The sequence below is a fragment of the Bos grunniens genome, chromosome 5 (genome assembly GCF_055505025.1).
Source record: "Bos grunniens cultivar Pamir isolate PY7600 chromosome 5, Bosgru_T2T1.0, whole genome shotgun sequence".
Lineage (NCBI taxonomy): Eukaryota > Metazoa > Chordata > Mammalia > Artiodactyla > Bovidae > Bos > Bos grunniens.
The window spans coordinates 6147247-6170034 of NC_141169.1; the positions used below are offsets into that span (position 1 = coordinate 6147247).

Genomic DNA, 22788 nt, shown 5'->3' on the forward strand with positions numbered 1-22788 from the left:
TGTGTACAAGGAAAATAAGATCGCAAGGCAGTGATACACAGTAACGGACACGTCACCTAAGAGCTGCAGACAACAGGGAGCAGGGGGAGTGGATTACAGGGTCTGCAGAGAGCCCACACCCTGTCCAAAGACAGAAAAACAAACTCAATTCTAAGAGACTGCTGTCATGTACAAATGTGGCCCAGTGTTGCCAGTTCCCCAATGTGTTAAGAGAAAGAGAAATACAAATTTTTATGCAAATCTCCCAATGTTTAAATATTCGGGCAGGGAGGAAACACGGTATGGGTCAACAAAAAGGTTTGCAGTCAGAAGCCAGCTCACTAATAGTCTGAGACCTCCTGAATCCACTGCTGCTGCTGCTCCCCCGTCCCTGGGATTCTCCAGGCAAGAACACTGCAGTGGCTTGCCATTTCCTTCTTCAATGCATGAAACTGAAAAGTGAAAGTGAAGTTGCTCAGTCGTGTCCGACTCCCAGCAACCCCATGGACTGCAGCCCACCAGGCTCCTCCGTCCATGGGATTTTCCAGGCAAGAGTTCTGGAGTGGGGTGCCATTGCCTTCTCCTAGGCTTTATTAACTCTGACAATGAGAGAATGAGAAAAGTACAATGGTAATAGGACAGGTCAGAAGAATTGAGGGAAGAGTTTGCTTATTTGCTTGCTTGTTTCAGGATTCTGAAGAATTAAGCATTTTTATTGGCTGACAGGAAGGTAGCCTAGTGATCAAGAGCAAGAGATATGAAGCTGCATGTAAGGGAGTATAAGCTAAAACAAGAATTTTATTTTGTTGGATTTTAGTATACTTTGGAACTAAAAAGCCTCTTGATGAAGGTGAAAGAGGAGACTGAAAAAGTTGGCTTAAAACTCAACATTCAGAAAACAAAGATTATGGCATCTGGTCCCATCACTTCATGGGAAATAGATGGAGAAACAGTGGAAACAGTGTCAGACTTTATTTTTTGGGGCTCCAAAATCACTGCAGATGGTGACTGCAGCCATGAAATTAAAAGACGCTTACTCTTTGGAAGAAAAGTTATGACCAACCTAGATAGCATATTCAAAAGCAGAGACATTACTTTGCCAACAAAGGTCCGTCTAGTCAAGGCTATGGTTTTTCCTGTAGTCGTGTATGGATGTGAGAGTTGGACTGTGAAGAAAGCTGAGCGCCGAAGAACTGATGCTTTTGAACTGTGGTGTTGGAGAAGACTCTTGAGAGTCCCTTGGACTGCAAGGAGATCCAACCAGTCCATTCTGAAGGAGATCAGCCCTGGGATTTCTTTGGAAGGAATGATGCTAAAGCTGATACTCCAGTACTTTGGCCACCTCATGCGAAGAGTTGACTCATTGGAAAAGACTCTGATGCTGGGAGGGATTGGGGGCAGGAGGAGAAGGGGACGACAGAGGATGAGATGGCTGGATGGCATCACCGACTCAATGGACATGAGCTTGTGTAAACTCCAGGAGTTGGTGATGGACAGGGAGGCCTGGTGTGCTGTGATTCATGGGGTCACAAAGAGCTGGACACGACTGAGCGACTGAACTGAGCTGATTTTGATAAATAATCATCAGGGAAAGAAAGATCTTTGTTAAGTACAATTCAGAATTAATTGATGAACCAGATGTGACAGCTGTATGATAGACATTGCTACCATCTTATTTTGTAAAGAGACAGTGTCTATAAGAGATGGACAGCCCCACAGGTAAGAGAGGCCCCACCAGCAGCCAGGATAATTTCATTATGCAAACGAGAGTTCCCGTGTCTGTGATAGGGCAATGGGGCCTGTCACCATGGAAACAGAAGGTGGCACTGAATGGCTAGCACTCTGCCTTTCAAAGAACGGAAGCCCCCTTCTGGGAAAAGGAACTTGGGTTTGGCCTTCAAAATCCCTAAGTTTCTTATCATTTGGAAGCTGGTTAATGCCTTCAGTGCATCACCAAGAAGAAAAAAGCCAGCGTTTGGCCAGCTATCCTGGTCAAACTGCCAGCATTTGTCGTCCAGCTCAGGGAAGGAGAAGGAAGAAGCAGAGCGCCATAGACAGCCTGTGGTTTTCAGAAACCACAATGTGTGGGACATGATCCTCAGGCAGGGGGCTGGTACTGGGTTCTGAAAAGCCCATCGATAGCTCCCCTTTCCAGGTGAAACTAATGCAATTCAAACAGAGTGGTGAGATTGTCAGATTATTAATAATTTTATGTATTTTTCATGCCAGTGTCACAGGAAGACTGGAGATCTGGGGAGATTTTTCTGTGTTTTGTTTTGTTTTTTTAAGAGGAAAGAAAACTGCTAGGAACAAGTGCTTCTTAAACACCTTTTCAAACGTTTGAAAAGAACAATTTAATACCTTTAGTATGACAGTAACTCTGATACTTTGACTTTCTTCTCACTGGCTTCCGATGCCCTTCAGGAATAACCCCACCCTACAAACTCAGACTAATTCCCCATTTCCCAAAGTATGTCCTTACAGACCAGCTGCTCCAGAATGGTGACATTCCACAAAACATCGCCTGTTTATTTAGCAAACACTGAGAGAGCAGCTTTCATGTGCAGGCACTGTGACAGGTGGTGGGGATCTGTGCTGGCCGGCGTGAACATGCCCCTGGTCTCACCGTGCTTACCAGGGGCGGTTCCACCTCTACCTCATGCATCCTCTCCTCTACAGGAATGCTCCCCTTCCTGCTCCCTGCCTGCAAACTCTCCCCATTACCCCTCTTTCAGAGAAACTTCTCTATATTACCGATTGATTCATCAACCTCTCCTTTGAACTGCATCAGTTCTTTTGAGCCTATAAAGCATTTAATGATTCCCAGGTGGCACTAGTGGTAAAGAACTCGTCTGCCGGTGCAGGAGACATAAGACACTCGGGTTCAATCCCTGAGTTGGGAAGATCCCTTGGAGGTGAGCATGGCAACCCACTCCAGTACTCTTGCCTAGAGAATCCCATGGACAGAGGAGCCTGGTGGGCTACAGTCAGTGGGGTTGCAAAGAGCGGACACAGCTGAACAACTCAACACATAGGACTCACTCATACCCTGCACCCCCTGCTCGTGTCTCATGAATGCCATCTTGTCTCCCCAGCTATGACACAAAGCTCTTGAAGGAAGAACTACGTTTTTTTTTTCTCCTCTGCCTTCCATGTGGTCTAACACAAAACTCAGTACATTGTGAGAATGTGTTGCAGATGACCGCATCTCTCCAAACCAAATTGAAGAGCAGCTCATTTACCCTTCGTATTAGTTTCCTATGGCCTCTGTAACAAATTACCACAAGTTTGGTGATTAACTTGGATGTCTTCTTTCTCAGTTGTGAAGGCCAGAAGTCTGAAATCAATATCACTGGGATAAATCCAAGGGGTTAGCCAACAGGGCCAAGCTCCCTCTGGAGACTCCAAAGCAGAATGTGTTCCTTGCCTCTTCCAGTTTCTGGGGGCTGCCGACAATCCTTGACTTACAGCCACATCACCCAATCTCAGTTGCTATGGTCACCTTACCTTCTCCTCTTCTATCTGTGTCAAATCTCCCTCTGCCTCTCTCTTGTAAAAACACACATCACTGCATTTAAGGTCCTCCTGGATAATCCAAGGTAACCTTCCCATCTCAAGACCCTCAACTTATTCACATCTAATAAGGCCCCTTTTCCACATAAGGTAACAATTACAGGTTCCAAGGATTGGGGCTCAATATATTTTGGGGCCATTATTCAGCCCATCACACCCTTAGATTAAGGCCCTTTGATTTAATAAAGTTGTAACAATCAATCAACTAAAATCATGAAGAATACTGTCTCTCATCTAGGGCTTTCAACAAATAGACAAGAATCAGAAAACAATGAAAAATAGATATCACAGCCTACCAGTAGAAAAATATTGCACAGTTAAAAATTGTCAGAAGTATTAACTACTGGAAAAGCAATAATTTGAAATAAGTCAAAAGTATTGATTGTATCCCATAGGATCAAAAGCAGATTATTTCAAAGCAGAATTGCTGGAAAGATGACAAATTCAGGTTACTTTTTTTCCTGGGGAAGAGAGGTTTTTGCAGTGGCATTCAGCCACAAACCAATTTTTCCCACCCAAAACTGCAGATGGAAATAAATCTCCATTCTCTTTATTATTAAAGTGTTAAGACAAGTAAGGTCAGGTAGCCCACAGGCTACATGTTTTCAGGGCAGACTGGATCCCAACATCAGCAGAGTAATTCAACTCGGGGGGTTACTGATTATGTGTTTGGGAAGCTAGGGAGGTGGAAGGTTCACCCTTCATAAGGCAGAACCCTGAAGGAGACGGCAATAGTTTGAAGACAGTTTAAAAGAGATAAATGATTGTTCAGTGAGTATGGTGAAAAGCAGCAAATTTCTGTTACAGTTTTTAGGGTCTGTGTTGTCCTGGACTGAGTTGTATTGTAATAACTAGACATTATGCAAACACAGCAGCGATGTTTAAGGCCCTTGCTACATGTATATGAAGAGCAAATAGTGAAAAGCGCCAGGTGACAGGAATCTCTGAGGTCCCGAATCAACTCTCTAGTGAGAAGCTGCGTGCGTGCTGTCACTTCAGGCCTGTCCAACTCTTTGTGACCCTATGGACCGCAGCCCTCTGGGCTCCTCTGCCCATGGGATTCTCCAGGCAATGATAGTGAAGTGGGTTGCCATTTCCTTCTCCGGGGGATCTTCCCGACCCAGGGATCAAACTCATGTCTCCTACATCTCCTGCATTGGCAGGAAGGTTCTTTACCACTAGTGCCATCTAGGAAGCAAATAAGAAGGTAATACTGGTCAAATCAATCTCATTGACCTATTGAAATGCTAACTTAGTTGACTTGGTAAATGATTATCATCCCCCCATAGCAGGATTTGGGTACTCTCAGATACTGCCTTTAAGATTCTAATGAAAATTCCACTCATAGTCCAGAATAAAAATACAAATCTCCAGGGACATCCAACCATCACACAGCCAACCTGCAGCTTCCCCCGCAGTGAACTTGTTCAGTGACGGGCAACTCAGGAGCCCTGAGAGGTCCTTACAGTAAAGCCAGAGGAGGCAGTGAGTACCCTTGGTCACCAAGAGGGCCTGCTATGGTCTACACTCTTTGTTGATAAGGCAAGGAAGTGTACAATACATTGTCAACTGAATTTCTTTTAAAGCAATCCTAAAAGCATTTCTTTGGAAATTCCTTATCTGGAAAATTTTCCTGGGAAAAACATCTCTCCCAAAGAAGCTAGATTAGAGGCAGTTCTTCACTCTCACCAGAGTGGCTCAGAGCCGTTTCCTCCAACTCCTCTAGACCCCAGTGGGTTCCCACCCAGGACCTCCACTTAATTCTCATCTCTGCGTGGCCTCTGAATCATTTCACATCATAACATGTCAATCGCTATCTCCTCTCTTCAGGCTCGGTCTTGGAGTGAGAAGCATAAACATCCTCCACGGAGGCAGCTTTGTTTGTCCAGACCCTGTCCCCTGGAGAAGTTATGATCGGCAGGAAATGAAAACAACCAGCATGGCTTTTGTTCGCATTGATTTCAGTGACATTTTGAAAATGGAGCACCTAAGCCAAACCAAATCCCAGGCCTTGTTCTGACCAAAATCCGAAATGAGGAACTTCACGCGGAACATTAAAAACTCAATTGTCTCCGGCCACAGCTGAATGAAAAGCTCAGATTAAAACTGGCAACGATTTGCTTCCTACAAATGTGCTTTGTTCTTGGCTAACTTGTCAGCTCATAAAAAACGCCTCTGTACAAGCAGCTGTCTCATTCAAGACGCTGAATCTTTTCATGGCCGTCAATAAGAATGTGTTACAGGGAGCCCAGTCTAGGACCCTTGCTATGGGTCCACAGTGTGGGCCTCCCCGCTTCCCTGGTATGCCTTTCTTCTAACTTGATGACTTGCATTTTTAATAAAGGGTTATAGAAAATGCCATGCTCTTCGTGGAATCCCCTCATCATTCAGTTTCCCAGAAGCCTGATTGTGGAAAAAGCCAGCCCCAGAGGCAAAAACAGAGGAGGTCTCTGAAGTTTCCGATTCTTAATCCTAGCTCTTGCTCTTAGCCTCCCTGGGCACATTTATTTAATACCTTTATATCTTTAAATGTTTCCTTGGTGAGCTGAGTAACTTGCGGTGACTGCCCTGAACTAGTTTGCTAGAGAGAAATCAAATCAAAATGAGGGCAAACCATTTTACAAATATCAACTGGCTGGTGAATAATCATTATGGCTTTCCCAATGAGCCAGTAAATAAATTGATGACACATCCAAGACACCTTATTTTTTTCCTGGATTATCTAGAGAGGCACCTTCAGCCCAACCTCAACATGAGGACTCGTGGTGAGCCCTCACATGGACCATCACATGCAGCGTCCTACAGATTAGAGGGTGGGCGAACCGTGGGTAATGGTAAGGAGCCCCTTCACCCTTCCTGAGTCTACCTTCGCTCACGCTGCTCCATGTACTTGGAATGATCTCTTCGCTCTTCCTACCCATTCTGCTAATCTCTGAGAACCTTTCATACCCTCTCTTCCATTTAAAGCCCAAATTCTATTAGTGCAGATTAGCTACAACCTAATGAAAGACATGGAGAAGGCAATGGCACCCCACTCCAGTGTTCTTGCCTGGAGAATCCCAGGGACAGGGGAGCCTGGTGGGCTGCCGTCTAGGGGGATGCAGAGAGTCGGACACGACTGAAGCGACTTAGCCACGGCTGCAGCATCGATGGAAAGACAATTCCAGGTTCTCAGAATTCATAGACGCAAATCAGCAGTGTAACCTAGGATAAGTCACTTAACATCTCTAAGTTCCAGTCCTTAGCTATTAAAATGGAACTCGGAGAGGACTTCTCTGGTGGTACAGTGGATAGGAGCCTGCCTGCCAACGCAAGGGACATGGGTGCCATCCCTGATACCGGAAGATCCCACATGGCGTGGGGTAACTAAGCCTGTGCCCTGCAACTCCTGAGCCCACGGGCCTACAGCCTGTGCCCTGCAACGAGATAGCCCAAAAGCAGCAGCAAAGGCCCTGTGCAACCAAAAAGAGAAAACTGAACTAGTAGGGACCTCCCTTGTGGCCCAGTGGCTAAGACTCCGAGCTCCCAGTGCAGGAGGCCCAGGCTCTAGCCCCAGTCAGGGAACTAGATCCCACATGCTGAAACAAAGATCAAAGATCCCACATATAACAACTAAGACACAGTCCAGCCGATAAATAGTTTAATGGGACTAGGAGCACCCTCCTCACAATTCCTTTAAAGTTCTGTGCCACCCAGGATCATTTGGAGTGGGGTGAAAAGACTGACGAAGCACTGCAGTTGCTCTGAGGTAGAGGCTTCTGCGGAGAAGGTAATGGCACCCAACTCCAGTACTCTTGCCTGGAAAATTCCATGGACAGAGGAGCCTGGTGGGCTGCAGTCCATGGGGTTGCTAAGAGTCGGACATGACTGAGTGACTTCACTTTCACTTTTCACTTTCATGCATTGGAGAAGGCAATGGCAACCCACTCCAGTGTTCTTGCCTAGAGAATCCCAGGGACGGGGGAGCCTGGTGGGCTGCCATCTATAGGGTCGCACAGAGTCGGACACGACTGAAGTGACTTAGCAGCAGCAGCAGCAGCAGAGGCTGCTGAGGGTGCCTGGCCAGAGTGAAATATATAGGACATGTTTGGCTGAAGCAAAACAAGCAAGTCATTATTTGAACCGTTTTCTGAGGATACATTATGTAACAGGGATTATTCCATAGTTGTTATGGGCTGAATTGTGTCCCCCAAAATTCATACACTGAAGTCCTAACCCCTAGTACCTCAGAATGTACCTGGAGATGGGTCTTCAAAGAAGTACTTAAGATTAAATGAGATCATTATGATGGGCCCAAATCTGATATAACTGGTATCATTATGGAAAAAAGTAAAGGCCATTAGGGCACAGACACATACAGACAGAAGACTGTGAAGATGGTCGTCCAGAAACCAAGGAGAGAGGCCTCGAAGAAACCAGCCCAGCTGATACCGTGATCTTGGACTGCTAGCCTCCAGGACTCTAAGAAGACAAGATTAATCTTCTGTTGGTTAAGCTACCCTGACTATGGTACTTTGCTATAGCAGCCCAAGCAAATTAAGCTATTATCTTCAATTCTTCAGAAATTATCCACCACCTAAAATGTGTACACAAGTTAAAACATGTTCACCGGTTAAAAATACCAACAAAATAGATGAGTTGTTTAGTTTCTACATTCTTTCTTACTCCAATCAGGCCTTTCTCCAGTCTTTCTCTTCCCTATGAACACACCTTTTGAAATCATGAATAATAGGAAAATTATTTCCTGCTTGTATCAGTCAGGACAGGTTAGGCTACGCTGCAGTAACAATCTAAAATCTAGGGGTTTTAATAATTAAACTGTATTATTTCTTACACTAAATGAATCGAGGTTCCACTCTGTGTTTCCTTCCTAGTTTCAGATACTTTACCAGCTGGAGGGCTAACAGTGGCCATTAGAAGAAACTGTGGTGAATTTCTCATGGGCTCTTATATACTTTTACCTAAAGGTGACACCAGCCACTCACGCTATATTACTCAAAATAAGTCACCTGGCCATGGCTATCTTCAAGGAGTGGGGCAATCCAAACTTATGTGGCAGGAGAAACATCAGAATATCAATGAGCAGGGTCATTTGCAGCCACAGTGCCTTTGGGTAAGGATAAATTCTCACAACTAAAGCAGCAGAGGAATTGAATTTAAAAGACATACCTTAGCCTGATTTTCTATACATGAAGCTAAAGAAAAAGCAGACTTCAGAATCAAACCTGTGTTTATTCATCTGAAAGTTTTCTCGTAATATTTCTATGCGGATTAAATAAAAGTGCATTTGTAAAGTACCCTCAATGGTGTCTTAAAATGTCCTAGATCCGCTGCATGTTTGATATTCAGAGTGACTTTTTATTTTTACCCAATTTCTAGTATGAATCCATGACACTCAGCTGTTTCACCTGGCCCCAAACAAGGCTTGGCCTTGCCAAAAACACCAGGTACCTGCCTTCCAGAGAGTCTTCCTACTTCTAAGACACTTAGCCCACCCGGACAGGTACCCTTCTTAGCATACTACATTCTCCCATATACATTCTCTGTCTTTTCTCCTCTCTCTGTCGAGTCCTGTGCTGACCTTCAGCCTCCAAACCATCAGCTGAAAAATGAGGTCGAATGAACATGGCGCGTGAGATGAGGATGACGTTGATCCAGTGGTTTTCTCCAGAGTTCGGGACATTGAAAGTGTCTCCTGTATGCTCAGGGAAAGAAAGCCTTGGGGAGAGCAAGTGTCTCTTACTGGTGACTCACGTCACCTTGCACTCTCCCCGCAGTTTCCTGAACTGGAGGAGGAGGAGCAGCAGACCTCCCACCTGCTCACCCCTCCTCCCACTGCAAAGCCGATCAGAGACCAAGGGCAAACAGCTGGGTAATTTGAGCGACTGGCCCCTTTTAGACTGAGGCAACAGGGAAAGCCTGGCCAGGCCAAGCACTTAGCCAGCTTCTCTCCTCTGGTTACACTGGAGCCCTGTCTCCCCTTGGGCTTTTCACCCTCAGCACACGGCCCCAGGGCAGTAATGGAGTGAACCGGCGTGCGTGCTCACCTGCTGTGCCCGCCACAGCCACTTCACCCCAGCGGAAGTCTGAAAGCACGCAGTGCATTTGCTGGATGTGACAGACTGCAGTGTGCCTTTGCTCTGATTATAAAGCAAGGTCAAGCGCTCTCCTCTTTTATTAACATTTAGGTGAGTGTCCCGAGGCCACTGAGCAAAGCTGAACGAAAGCAAAAACAAAAATCATTAAATAATTTTTATTATCATTTTCAACTGAAAGTGGCTGCAATTGTCAAATAGTCACCACCATCTATGTACTATTATACAACTGTATCACTCTTTACAGTTTAGAATGCATTTTTCATATATTTTCATTTGATCTCCCTAACGATGCAGCACGGTTTTCCTCATGTGATCGATGAAAAACTGCAGTTTGGGGAAGTCAATGACATAACCTGCTTGAGGTGTCACAGCTACTAAGTGACAGAGCTCAGACTCCACCCCAAGTTTTCTGAGGCACAATTCTATGTCTGTGACGCACAGCGAGACCCAGAAAACAGATACGAGGAACCGAGAAACACCTGTGCTCTGCTAGACATGGTAATGAACATTTTCACATATGCAGCATGACAAACGTCACCGCAAACCTGATCACAGCACTTCCGTTTATCCAACAATGTCTGTGTGGTGTGAAGGAGACTGCAGAGGGCAGGTGGCAGTAAGAAATGACTCCAGACAAAGATGACTAGACGAATGGTTATTATTCCCATTTAACACAAAAGAAAAAAGGAGCATGAAGGAGGAGGTGAGGAAAGCTAAGAGGAGAGTTTTAGGTAAAACAGAAGCCAGGTTTAATATCTCACAGCATCACAGCAGACGGGTGGACCGAAGGACGGGTGGACGGGGAGTTCACTACCTACCGGGAAGTTTTCTACACCGAAAGGAATGGTTCGGCTTCTCCAACGCCCGCATAAGCTCTTTTGAATCCTACCATCTGTGCTTTTAGGAAAAGGAGGTGACAGAAAGATAAGAAAGACCTGAAGATGACTGACACACAGACCCAAAAGTACCATAGGTACATCTTCATGCGTGAACGATGACAGACCCAAAAGTACCACAGGCACAGCTTCACGCGTGAACGATGACAGCAAAACATCCCAAGTCTGGTAGACTGGACCTCATGCCAGCCAAGGGGGCAGCTTATAACTCCTTCGGTCAGAGATTTTTCCAGATGCAAGAACTAAAGACAGGCCCGAGTCAGAAGAACAATGAGACAGGTAAAAACTTGTATTGAACAAAGACAGAGACCCATTCCTGGGATAGGCAAGCCATTGGTGATGGTTCAGTCACACAGAGATGGTCCTCTTCTCTCTGTGACTCACACGATTCTCTCCCGGGAAGACTGACAGCCAGGATATGAGCAGCTAGCTCAGATAATTTCAGGGTTCTGTCTGCCACCCGGGCTCTTGTTTCCGTAGAGATCACACCTGCCCCTAATCCAAGGAGGGTCTCCACATGACGCAGGCACACAGCCCTGGCTTTGACATCTCAGGTAAATTCAGGGGGGATTTTGAGAAGAAAGTACAGGAAATTAAGATTCTGGCAGAGCTGGTTGAATTTTCTGAGAGGGGACTAGAAATACAACAGCTAACTTAGCACCGGCACAGAACTAAGTCTTTGCCTGCCTCATCTCAATGAATCCTCACAGCAACCCCGTGAGGTAAGTACTATTATCATTCTTTTTTGGGGGGGGCAGGGGGCTTGCAAATGATATTTCTTTTTTTTTATCCTTTTTTATTATTATTATTTCTTTTTTAATTTTACAATACTGTAGTGGTTTTGCCATACATCAACATGCATCCACCACGGGTGTACACGTGTTCCCCATCCTGATGAGGAAACACACACACACAGGTTAAGGAACTTGTCCAAGACCACACAGCTAATAATGGCAGAACCAGAATTCAGACCCATGTGGATCAGGCACCAGATCTTTCACTTCTCATTCACTACTTCATAATGTCTGTCCTTAGGGGAACAACTGGGAAGACATGGGCATGAAGATGCTTTTTGAAAGCATAGTATTAGGTTGGCGGGAACCCAAGGGAACTTTTTGGCCAACCCAATATTTTTATTTCATAATGTCAACTTGCCTAATTATAAGTAATCTTATATTCTAATGTTCCTGTTTCTCACAAAATCATAGAGGTTCTTCATCCTTCAAATCTTCTTAAAATACTTCCATCTCATCAGAAGGAAAAGGAGTTTCATTTTCAGAGTCATTTGCTTGACATCTAGGTGCTAGCAAGGGCAGCTCAATCACTTCAACGAATACTGAAACTTCATCAAACTCACGTAGGGTGATATGAATGTAAACATCTGCTTGAACCACGAGTGACTGAATAACTGAATGACTGTATCTATGGGAAACAAACAATATGACATTTTACAAGCAATTCACAGTTTTCAGTAATACAACATGTCACAAAACACTTTAAGAATCAAATTTAGCACTCGGCTCAATTTCACCCAGTCTGGCACACTCATCCACCAGCTAATGGGACTCCGGCTGCACCAACACTTCATCCCGGACCAGAGTGGGAAAACTTTTTCTATGAAGGGTCAGATAGTAAATGCTTTTGGCTTTTTGGGTCAGATGATCTCTGTCACTACTACTCAGTTTTGCCATTGTTAACAATGCAGAAAAAGCCATAGACAATATGGAAGCAAATGGACATGGCTGGGTTCCAATAAAACTTTATCCATAACAGCTGGCAGGCTGGATTTGGCCCACAGACTCTAGTTTGCCTCCCTCCCAACTCCTGTCCCTGACAAAACAATGATGCCCTCACTCATCCCGGTCTCTGTTCTGACGCCCCACCTGAGCATCATGAAGGCTTTTAAAAGTCACCAAAATACTGTGAACAATGGCGAATTATGAGAGCTGCAGACCACATCCAAAATTAACAACTAAAGAAAGCTGTCAAAGAGACAAACTGGGCCAGCACAGTGACCACAAATAGAAAACTTTCTTCTGTCCCTTCTTATCGTAACAGGGAAAAGAAGCATGTGTTTGATTATTTGGGGTTTTAATTTAAGCTTCCTGCATAAATCCTGTATTTTAAAATCACAGTCATTTTATATTTTTCATTGAAAAAAAAAAACAATTCTTAGTGAAGATGCTTTGTTTATATTCGTTTTTAGTTATAGGTTGCTAGGCAAGAAAGCAGACCCTATTTATCACAGCATCACAGGCCATCACCCTAGAGCTAGGGTCTCTGATGAAGGACAGGGAAGAGACATGTGCCAGGCCTTTCCCCCATGGCACCTTGCCTTCCCCTAGGACGTCTTTCTATTGTGAGCCTTTTGGAAATGCAGAACAGAAAGAAAAGCAATCAGAAATGGACTACATCATGATATGACAATTTTAACTCTATAAATTCATTTTTTCCCCTCTCTTCCTGTTTGTCCGTATTTCCAGAAGACAGAGAGAGGCTAGAAATTTCTTCTAGGAATCTGTAGTTGTAAGCAAGAGGGAAGTAGAAACTGTATGTTTAATGAGGTGACCTCCATGTCTTCACGGGCTACCTCCCCTATCCTCAGGACTCCTGTGTCTTAGACTTTCGGCTTAAGTCAGCTCATGCAGAGATGGCTGTTCTCAGGCTATTTCTATAGATTTCCTACTTGGTTTGCATTTATTTTGCCTACTTGTCAGTTTCAGTAAACACTTTAATTAATTATATATCTTAAAGTGCTTGACGTACCATGTAGTGAAACGGTACAATTTTTTAAAATCAATGAGGGGAGAAAAATCACTATAGGGCTCATCAGTGGAACTTCTGGTGTTTCACATAAAAAAGAGGGGATGGGAAAACAATTCTACAAATCAGGAATTCTACAACTTCGCCTAGAAAGGGTTCCACCTGGCAACGAGATTTGTTGTGAAAGCCCCGAATGCGTAAGAATGAGTCTAGGTCAAGCATGGAGACCTCAGGATAGTAGGAGGAAGTGACTGAGCCCCCAAGAGCAGCAGAGCCAAGGATATCAATCAAATGTCAGCTCATCACATGAAGAAAAGGGGCGGGGCCACTGAGCTCTCTGGGTTATAGAAAGAAGCAAACTAAGAAAGACAAAAAAAAAAAAGGGAAACGTGTGCCAAGGTCACAGCCGACTTGATCAGTCCTGGTTTCCTACAGACAAGTCTGGGTATCTGGCAGGCTTTGAGGTTTATGCTCTTAAGCAAAGAGAAGAGGAAATGTGACCATTCCAGCTTTATATAAAAGAAGTTTATGGAAGGAGAAGTGGGAGAACTACCCCAGCTGCTCAACCCAGTACTCTGCACTTGGGCTTCTTGCCCGCTGACTGCACAGAAGCTATGGAGGAAATAACAGTGGCAGGTGGCACACAGAGGATGAAAATAACCACAGCAACAGATACCATTTACTGAATACCTAGAATCCCTGGTGGGCTGTCGTCTAAGGGGCCGCACAGAGTCGGACACGACTGAAGCGACTTAGCAGCAGCAGCAGCACTCTGGTGACAAGTCTTCTGCTGGGCATTTTTACACCTATTATATTTATTCCTCATCATTTATAAAATAAATAGTGTTACCCCTATTCTACAGTTGAAAAAACATAAATCAAGAATTAAAAAAAAAAATCCTAACCCAAGGTTACATAGTTTTTAAAAATGAAGAGTCAGGATTCGAGGCTAGGTCTTGGTGAATCTAAGGTTTAAGGCGAAACATCACTAGTTCTCGGGTTTGCCTTTGCTTTCAGAGAAAGAAGAAGTTGCCTGAATCCCGAGGTAACTATAATCAGTGATGACAGCTACCAGCAACATCACAATAATGGTGCCCAGGGTGTCACCTAGAGGTTGCTGCAAAATCTCATATCCAGTAAAGCCCCCGCAGCTGGAGGAACAAAGTGTGTCATTTCTACCTCCAGGTCTCTCACAAGTGCCGCCCAGTGACAGAATCTAACTGGGACCCTGCGGCAAGGGATTCTGGAAACGTTGTTCCCAGGTTTCTAGCCCTGTGATAGGAGGCAGTCATAAGAGGGAGCAGGAATGATTCTGCATTGCCCAGAGGAAACTCTGGCACCGTCACGGGTGGGCCCTGCAATAATCTGGAATTCGGGAAAAAATGTGGAGTAACTCTGTGATTAGGTGGGAAGGGTATAAGTGGCCACAGTTTAATGGTGGGATGAAATCCACAGAGTAAATATTTTGACCACTATTTTGTCCTCTGACTATATTCTCCAGCTCCTGAGATCTGGAGAGATGTTTTTCTGCAGATTTCAATCTTGAACAGCCTCCAGAAGAAATAACATGCTGCAGAAGTCACTTCCCAGTCCTTATTCTCCCCAGAATCCATTTTTAGTTGACTGTGCTCCAACAGCTTTAATGAATGGTCTAGTAACTCTGGACTCTCTTTTCCACCCTCAAGGAAAATTCTTGCTTGGTAGCTGCCCTGTGTCTCTGCCTACCTTGATTTCTTCAGGAAAGGCTTTAGTTTTAAAAGCCGAATTAGCTGAAATGACTAGAGACAAATTTGGGGTAATTTTTAACTTAATTTCAATGATCAAAGTTATACTCTCATCCCTATTTCCTGAGGGCAATTACTTTCAATTCTTGCAGCTCTTTCTCACTCCGTATCTCTAAATGTTTATACTGCTAGTTCTTGATTTTTCAATTTAGACCCTACTAGATTTTTCTAGTAGATTAGATTATTAGATTTAGATTAGATTCAATTTAGACCCTATTAGATTTTTCAATATTGACACCCTACTATTGAAAATGAGAAATTAGCTTTCATATAATTCAACACTCAGGCACATGCACACACACACACACGCTTTTCCACTCATCTTCCCACGATCATTTTTTGGGTTAGATCAGTATTCAGTATTATATTATCATGATGGTGTCATATTTATTCACAGCTGCATCATGTAGTTTTCTGTATTTTTTTTTCTTGTAAACTTTTTGCTTTTTGTAGAATCCGTCATCATTTTATCCCCTTGCTTACTTTTTAAGTAATCTCTAATTCATCCACAAACTCTCTACCAAAAGAAAAGAAAATCATCTCCTTTTCATAGACTGAACACATCTCTCCATTTTATATTTTCTCAGAGACATCCTGGCCTAGGGTTTCCACTCTTCTGCTCCAGTACAGAATGCCTCCTCCCTGGGCTTGCTGCCCACCACCGTCCTGAGGCCGCCGGCCACTGCAGCCAGGGCGACACTGGGCCCTGTATCTTCTGGGGGACCCCAGGCAGCTCCCTTGCCTCTCCCCCTCTCCCGGTAACACCAGGTGATGGGAGGGGTGGCGGTGCTGGTGGTGATGGCTACATTTCCCCCCGTTGAGCCAGACGCTATATTTAGCTTCCCCTCCATATCATGACCCCCTCCTTCCCCTTCCAGATGATCCCACGTGTGTCCCCGGCATGTGAAAGTGGGAGGCAGGCGCATTCCAGAGCCAGAGAGTCTCCCAGTGCTCAGTCTGCCTGAGTGGGAAATAATGGAGAGATACCAAAATACAAACGCGTGGGAAGGGTTTCCAAGAAGTTATCCAAACCACTTCTGGAAATAGATGATAACATTATTTCCCTAAACACAGGATGCCACAAAGAGAGCAAAGAGATTCTAATAAATGGTGCAATGTAAAAATGAGTTGCAAAACACCAGTGTTTGTCTCATTTTTAAGCCAATTGCTTTGTGCTAAATGTTGTCAGTGGGGGTCTATGAGTGAACACTGCAAGGGCCAGGGTCTAAAGGCTTTTTCCAAAATCATTTATCAGGCCAGTGATCCACAGATTACAGAATTTCGCCACCTTCCTCAAATCCAAATATTAAATAATAATTAAACTACCACAAAACCTTGGTTTCCTGCGGCTCCCAGGGAAGCCAAAAAACAAGATGCAAAAAAGCAATATTTTGCCAAACATTTCACAGAAAATACAAAATGTAACTGATTTATACCTTGAATATACATTTCTCCCCATTGCACATAGAATACAGCAGTGTTCATTACTCTGTAAATAGAAAATACGTATTTGTTGTTGTTGTTCAGTCACTAAGTCATGTCTGACTCTATGTGACCTCGTGGACTGCAGCACACCAGGCTTCCCAGTCCTTCACCATCTCCGGGAGTTTGCTCAAACTCATGTCCATTGAGTCAATGTGTGTCTGTATATGCATACAGACACACATATAGTATTAGTATGAATTGTAATAGGCTGAGTGTTTTAATTACTAAACACTCTAATAAATGGTTTTGCTCGGGACTTCCCTGGTTGTCCAGGGGCTAAGACTCGACTTTCCCATAGCAAGGGGCCCAGGTTTCATCCTTGGTCAGGGAACTAAACACTGCATGCCACAGCTAAAGATTCCACATGCCGCAGCTAAGACCCAGCCCAGCCAAATAAATATACAATTTTTTAAATGGTATTTCTTCCCTAAGAGTAAAGTAGCAACAGAGTCTATGATTATGACTCCTCTCCTGCTTTAAAAGAATCATATAAATCAATATAAACAACTTTTATGTTTGAATACTTTGTAAAGTTGCAGATTAACTTACATGCAGTAAAATACATAAATCTTAAGTCTATAGCTTGGAGAACCCCTATGTTGCCATTAGGCCCTCGTGGCACAAGGGTAGCGTGTCTGACTCCAGAAGGCCGCATGTGCAAATCATGTCAGGGTTGTGGGTTTGACTTCCCTGGTGGCTTAGATGGTAAAGAATCCGCCTATAATGCAGGAGATGCAGGTTCGATCCCTGGGTTGGGAAGACCCCCTGGAGAAGGAAATGGCAACCCACTCCAGTATTCTCATCTGGAGAATTTCAAGGACAGAGGAGCCTGGCAGGCTACAGTCCACAGGGTCTCAAAGAGTCAGACACGACTGAGCAACTATCAAACATTATCCAGACCAAAATATAGATTTCCATCCCCAAAAGTTTCCTCTGCCTATATGCTGTTTGATACATTTTTAATGGAAAACATACTTTATTCTTTAGGAGAAAGTTATCAATTGGTAATGAGAATATTTGATTAAGTGAAACCTGAACACGGCAAGGGGAAAAGAAATGAATATTTATCAAGCAAATGCAGTTTGCCAGGTACTTTGACATATCATGCTAATCCTGTCAGGCAGGTGTAATTATCTCCGCTGAGGCAGAGCAGCAGCTTGGACTCTCAGAGTTTTAAGGACCTTTCCAATACCTTACGGTCCATAAGCAACTTGGAAGCTTTTTCCATTTAATCACACTGCCAGATAATACAGCTCTACTACACTTTGCAACTATTAAAAAGTTGTGGGGGTGTGGTTTGTTGGTTGGTTTGTTTTTGCCAACTTTAATGCCCAATAATGAAACACGTAAAGGATAACTGAAATCCAAAGAAAAGAAAAATGTTAAAAACACTTCTCTTAGGTAACCTTAAAAATAGGTTCAGGGACTTCCCTGGTAGCCCAGTGGTTCGGACTGCCTGACGGTGCAGGGGACACAGGTTTGGTCTCTGCTCTGGGGAGAGTCCACATGCCACAGCGCGCCTGAGCCCGTGGGCCTCACTGCTGAGCCGGTGCCCTAGAGCCCTGCTCCTTAACAGGAAAGGCCCGTGGCCGGCGAGGAAGACCAAACCCCACTCGCCACAACCAGAGGAAACCCGAGCGACAGCAAGACCCAGGGCAGCCAAAAATAAAATACATAAAGAAGGAAATTTTTTTAAAAATAGCTTCAGAATAGAAGAAAAAGATAGTGCCCATTCTAACCATACTTTAAAAGCAAACAGTATTGCTTTTTAACCTCCTTGAAATGGGCACCTTTGTCATTGATTTTCAGGTCAAGTTCAGGGCCAGGAATAAAGGAGCAGTGTTAACTGGATTCCCTAAACTCCCTGCAATGCACCTGATCCCAGGGACCAGGGACTAACCGGCCAGATTATGGGAGCCGTGGTCTGGATACCCTGGAGAGTGGTCCTCAGGGCCAATTCCTGTGATGTCATGCCCGCATGGCTGACTGTCCCAGTTTCCCTGAACTGCTGCAGTTTTAGCACTAAAAGTCTAGGGCCCCAGGAAATCCCTCAGTCCCAGGCAAACCGGACTGCTGGTCTTCCTACTGCCCAGCCACCACTTATCAAAGCACCTTAACAACACGTTGCTTTGGTCTTAGGGATTCCAAGGATGACTGGGAAAGTGAGTAAGATCATAAGGGCAAATTGTTTCAATCTGTTCACCAAGAAGAACAAAAAAGAACAGATATGCATTTGCTTACACACAGATAAGGAAGGACCAGAAGGTGAACAGGGAAGCGTAGTCTCATTGCTTCTGGAGAGGGAACTCGGCGCTGGCTGATGGGGAAAGAATGGCTGTCCCCCACTGCCTGCCCTTTCAGAGTCATCTGAGTTAAATGGATGCAGATATATGATTACATCCATGCAGCGTTGCTGGGCTGTGCTCCTCAGCTGGCTTCGAGGGGCTGCAGGGGTGGAAGGCAGGGGAATAATGGAGACGACTGCAGAACCCCTCCACCTGCTTAGACCAGCTTTGTACTTTAGCCATTGAGCTCCCCCATAAGACTTCACTTAAATAATAGACTTTATGATTTTATTTGAAGTCTAAAGATCATAGCATTGATGCATTGATCTTTTTGCTTACAGTGGGTAGACAGCAACAGTCCTTTACAGAAGAGGAACACTTGTGGTCTGATGGCAAGGAGATGCTGAGTCAAAGGCATCAGGTTCAAATCCATGGTCCACACTTGTCTCTGTAACCAGGAGGACATTTCTTTATACCTTCTGATCTTTATGTCTTTATCTGTTTAAAAATAATGTGTGTGTATATTAGCTCAAAGGACTGTTGTAAGAATTAAATATTATGGTATTTTTAAAAGTAGCACTGAAGCGGTATACAGCAAACATTCAATTACTGGCTAATCTGCAACTGAGGCAAAGTGCTATAAAGCGTTAATGCAATAACACACTTTAGAGCTCACGGATGTTTCAACAGTGACCTCCCCTCCACCCGAGCTCAGTGCTCAGTTACGGACCACACAGAAGAGTATGTAGCTGAAGGTCAGACCTTCCAGATGCCAGAGTCTGGAGCCAACTCTAGGCTTAATCCATTCTGAGGGATGAGCTGTCCTCCAGGCACAGAGACCAGCGTAGAGGACCGGGAGGAAAAAGGTAAGTGCATATGGAAGGAGGGAAGAAAGCAGAGGCGGAGGTGGTGGGCAGGGTTTCCCTTGAATCGGCGGGCTGGGCGGAGCGGGTTGGCTCTCTATAGGACAGAACACACTGGTGAGGAGCACCCTCTCCAAGATCCTGAGCCAGATGAGGAGGAGGAGGTGCTGGGAGCACGCAGAAAGAAGAAGGGACTGAGGAAGGAAGAATGCCAGAAGGTGACCATGGAGGTGGAGAAAACGGATACGGTTGGTGAGACCCAGTGCCAGAAACACTGCCAGAAAGTAAAAAGATTTCATTTAATATTACTTCCAGTTAATGAGATTTACCAATGCTTACCTCCGCCCCCCAAACACACACACACAGAAACTTGGTGCACTTTCGATTCTCATGTCAATGAAAGTCATCTTTGGTGCTCACGAACATCGCTCATTCCTAATCCCTGCCTATCTGAATGAGGGGCTCCCCCAACAGGAGCCAGGGAGACCCACTGCGGCGGCATGCCCCTGGTGAGCCCTCCACACCGCTTCTCAGCCACCACCTGAGCTACTCCATGCCCCATTCCCAACCTCTGTCGTCTCTACCATATGATCCTGCAATCCCACTCAGAGAAAAGCGTCATTCCAAAAGACACATGCACTCAATGTCCACTGCAGCACTGTTTCCAGTAGCCAAGACATGGAAGAACCTCTGTCCACTGACACAGCAATGAATACATGTATACTATAATATATATAGCATGTTGAATAATATATACTTTGGCTAATTCATGTCAATGTTTGGCAGAAAACAACAAAATTCTGTAAAGCAATTCAATTAAAATTTAAAAAACAAGATGGTATATATATACACGATGGTATGTATATACATGATGGAATATTACTCAGCCATAAAAAAAAATGAAATAATGCCATTTGCAGCAATATGGATGGACCTAGAGAGTGTCATACTGAGTGAAGTCAGAGAAAATGAAATATCTTATGATATTGCTTATCTAAAAAAAATGATACTGCAGAATCTAAAAAAGTGATGCAAATGAACTTACATACAAAACAAAAATAGATCCACAAACAAAGAAAATAAATGTATGGTTACAAAGCAGGAACGGAGGTGTGGGATAAATTAGGAGCTTAGGCTTAACATAAAAACGGTGGTGGTTTAGTCGCTCAGTCGTGTCCAACTCTTGTGACCCCATGGGCTGTAGCCTGCCAGGCTCCTCTGTCCCTGGGATTCTCCAGGCAAGAACATTGGAGTGGGGTGCCATTTCCTTCTCCAGGGGATCTTCCCAACCTAGGAATCGAACCCAGGTCTCCTGCACTGCAGGCAGATTCTTTACCAACTAAGATCTGAGGGAAGCCCACAGCTGTGGGATTCGAACCCACAACTCCGAAGAGACTGGAACCTCAATCCAACGCCTTAGACCGCTCAGCCACACTACCTGCGTAACATAAACATACTGCTATACATAAAATAGATAACCAATAAGGATCACTGATTAACACAGGAAACTATGCTCAATATTTTATAACATAAGGAAAAAGAATCTTCATATATATATAACTGAATCATTTTGCTGTACACCTGGAACTAACACAACATGGTAAATCAACTATACTTCAATTAAAAAAGAAAAAAAAGGAGCTCTACCTTCTCAAAAATTCTACCAACCAGTTGGCAAGCATTTACATGCATTGTCACGTCAGCTACAATGAACCTTTAACCAAAGTCAGTAAAAGTTCTCTTAATCAACTTTTTCCTCCATTTAAACAGACTAACGGGATTAACCAACACTCACGGAGACCATGTAATTCATTACCCAGGACTCTGGAAGCATGAAAACAGTGCTTCTAACAGTTCAGTCACTCAGTGGTATCCAACTATTTGCAACTCCATGGACTGCAGCACACCAGGCCTCCCTGCCAATCACCAACTCCCAGAACTTGCTCAAACTCATGTCCATCAAGACTATGATTACCATCCAAATATCTCATCCTCTGACAACTCCTTATCCTCCTGCCTTCAATCTTTCCCAGCATCAGGGTCTTTTCCAAGGAGTCAGTTCTTCGCATCAGGTGGCCAAAGTATTGGAGCTTCAGCTTCAACATCAGTCCTTCCAATGAATATTCAGGACTGATTTCCTTTAGGATGGACTCATTGGATCTCCTTGCAGTCCAAGGGACTCTCAAGAGTCTTCTCCAACACCACAGTTCAAAAGCATCAATTCTTTGGTGCTCAGCTTTCTTTATAGTCCAACCCTCACATCCATACATGACTACATGAAAAACCATAGCCTTGACTAGATGGACCTTTGTCGGCAAAGTAATGTCTCTGCTTTTTATATGCTGTCTAGGTTGGTCATAGCCTTTCTTCCAAGCAGCAAGTGTCTTTTAATTTCATGGCTGCAGTCACCATCTGCAGTGATTTTGGAGCCTAAAAAAATAAAGTCTCTCCCTGTTTCCATTGTTTCTGCATCTATTTGCCATGAAGTGATAGGACTGGATGCCATGATCTTAGTTTTTTGAATGTTGAGTTTTAAGCCAACTTTCTCACTCTCCTCTTTCACTTTCACCAAGAGGCTCTTCAGTTCTTCTTTGCTTTCTGCCACAAGAGTGGTGTCACCTGCATATCTGAGGTTATTGATATTTTCTCCCAGCAATCTTGATTCCAGCTTGTGATTCATCCAGCCCAGCATTTTTCATGATATACTCTGCATATAAGTTAAATAAGCAGGATGACAATATACAGCCTTGATATACTCCTTTCCCAGTTTGGAACCAGTCTGCTGTTCCATGTCCGGTTCTGTTGCTTCCTGACCTACATACAAATTTCTCAGGAGGCAGGTCAGGCGGTCTGGTATTCCCATCTCTTGAAGAATTTTCCACAGTTTGTTGTGATCCACACAGTCAAGGGCTTTGGTGTAGTCAATAAAGCACAATTTCCTGGTGGCTCAGTGGTAAAGAATCCACCTACCAATGCAGAAAACATGGGTTTGATCCCTGGGTCAGGAAGATCCCCTGAATACTGGCAACCCACTCCAGTAATCTTGCCTAGGAAATCCCATG

General features: G+C 44.3%; 1 long non-coding RNA gene across 19 annotated transcripts in view; it reads right to left on the reverse strand.

Annotated features, from left to right (window-relative positions):
- Nucleotides 1–22788, reverse strand: part of LOC147371271 (uncharacterized) — a 213010-nt gene that overhangs the window by 167869 nt on the left and 22353 nt on the right. For 12 of the 19 annotated variants that reach the window (XR_015163392.1, XR_015163394.1, XR_015163401.1 and 9 more), the window contains exons 2-3: nucleotides 19203–19361; nucleotides 9600–9768 (exon numbers count right to left, since the gene is read on the reverse strand). This is a non-coding gene — a long non-coding RNA (uncharacterized LOC147371271). Of the gene's footprint in view, nucleotides 1–7887; nucleotides 8014–8818; nucleotides 9769–11321; nucleotides 11969–19202; nucleotides 19362–21701; nucleotides 22693–22788 lie in introns of those variants that run through there. The other 7 variants (XR_015163404.1, XR_015163405.1, XR_015163403.1 and 4 more) reach the window with 6 other exon arrangements.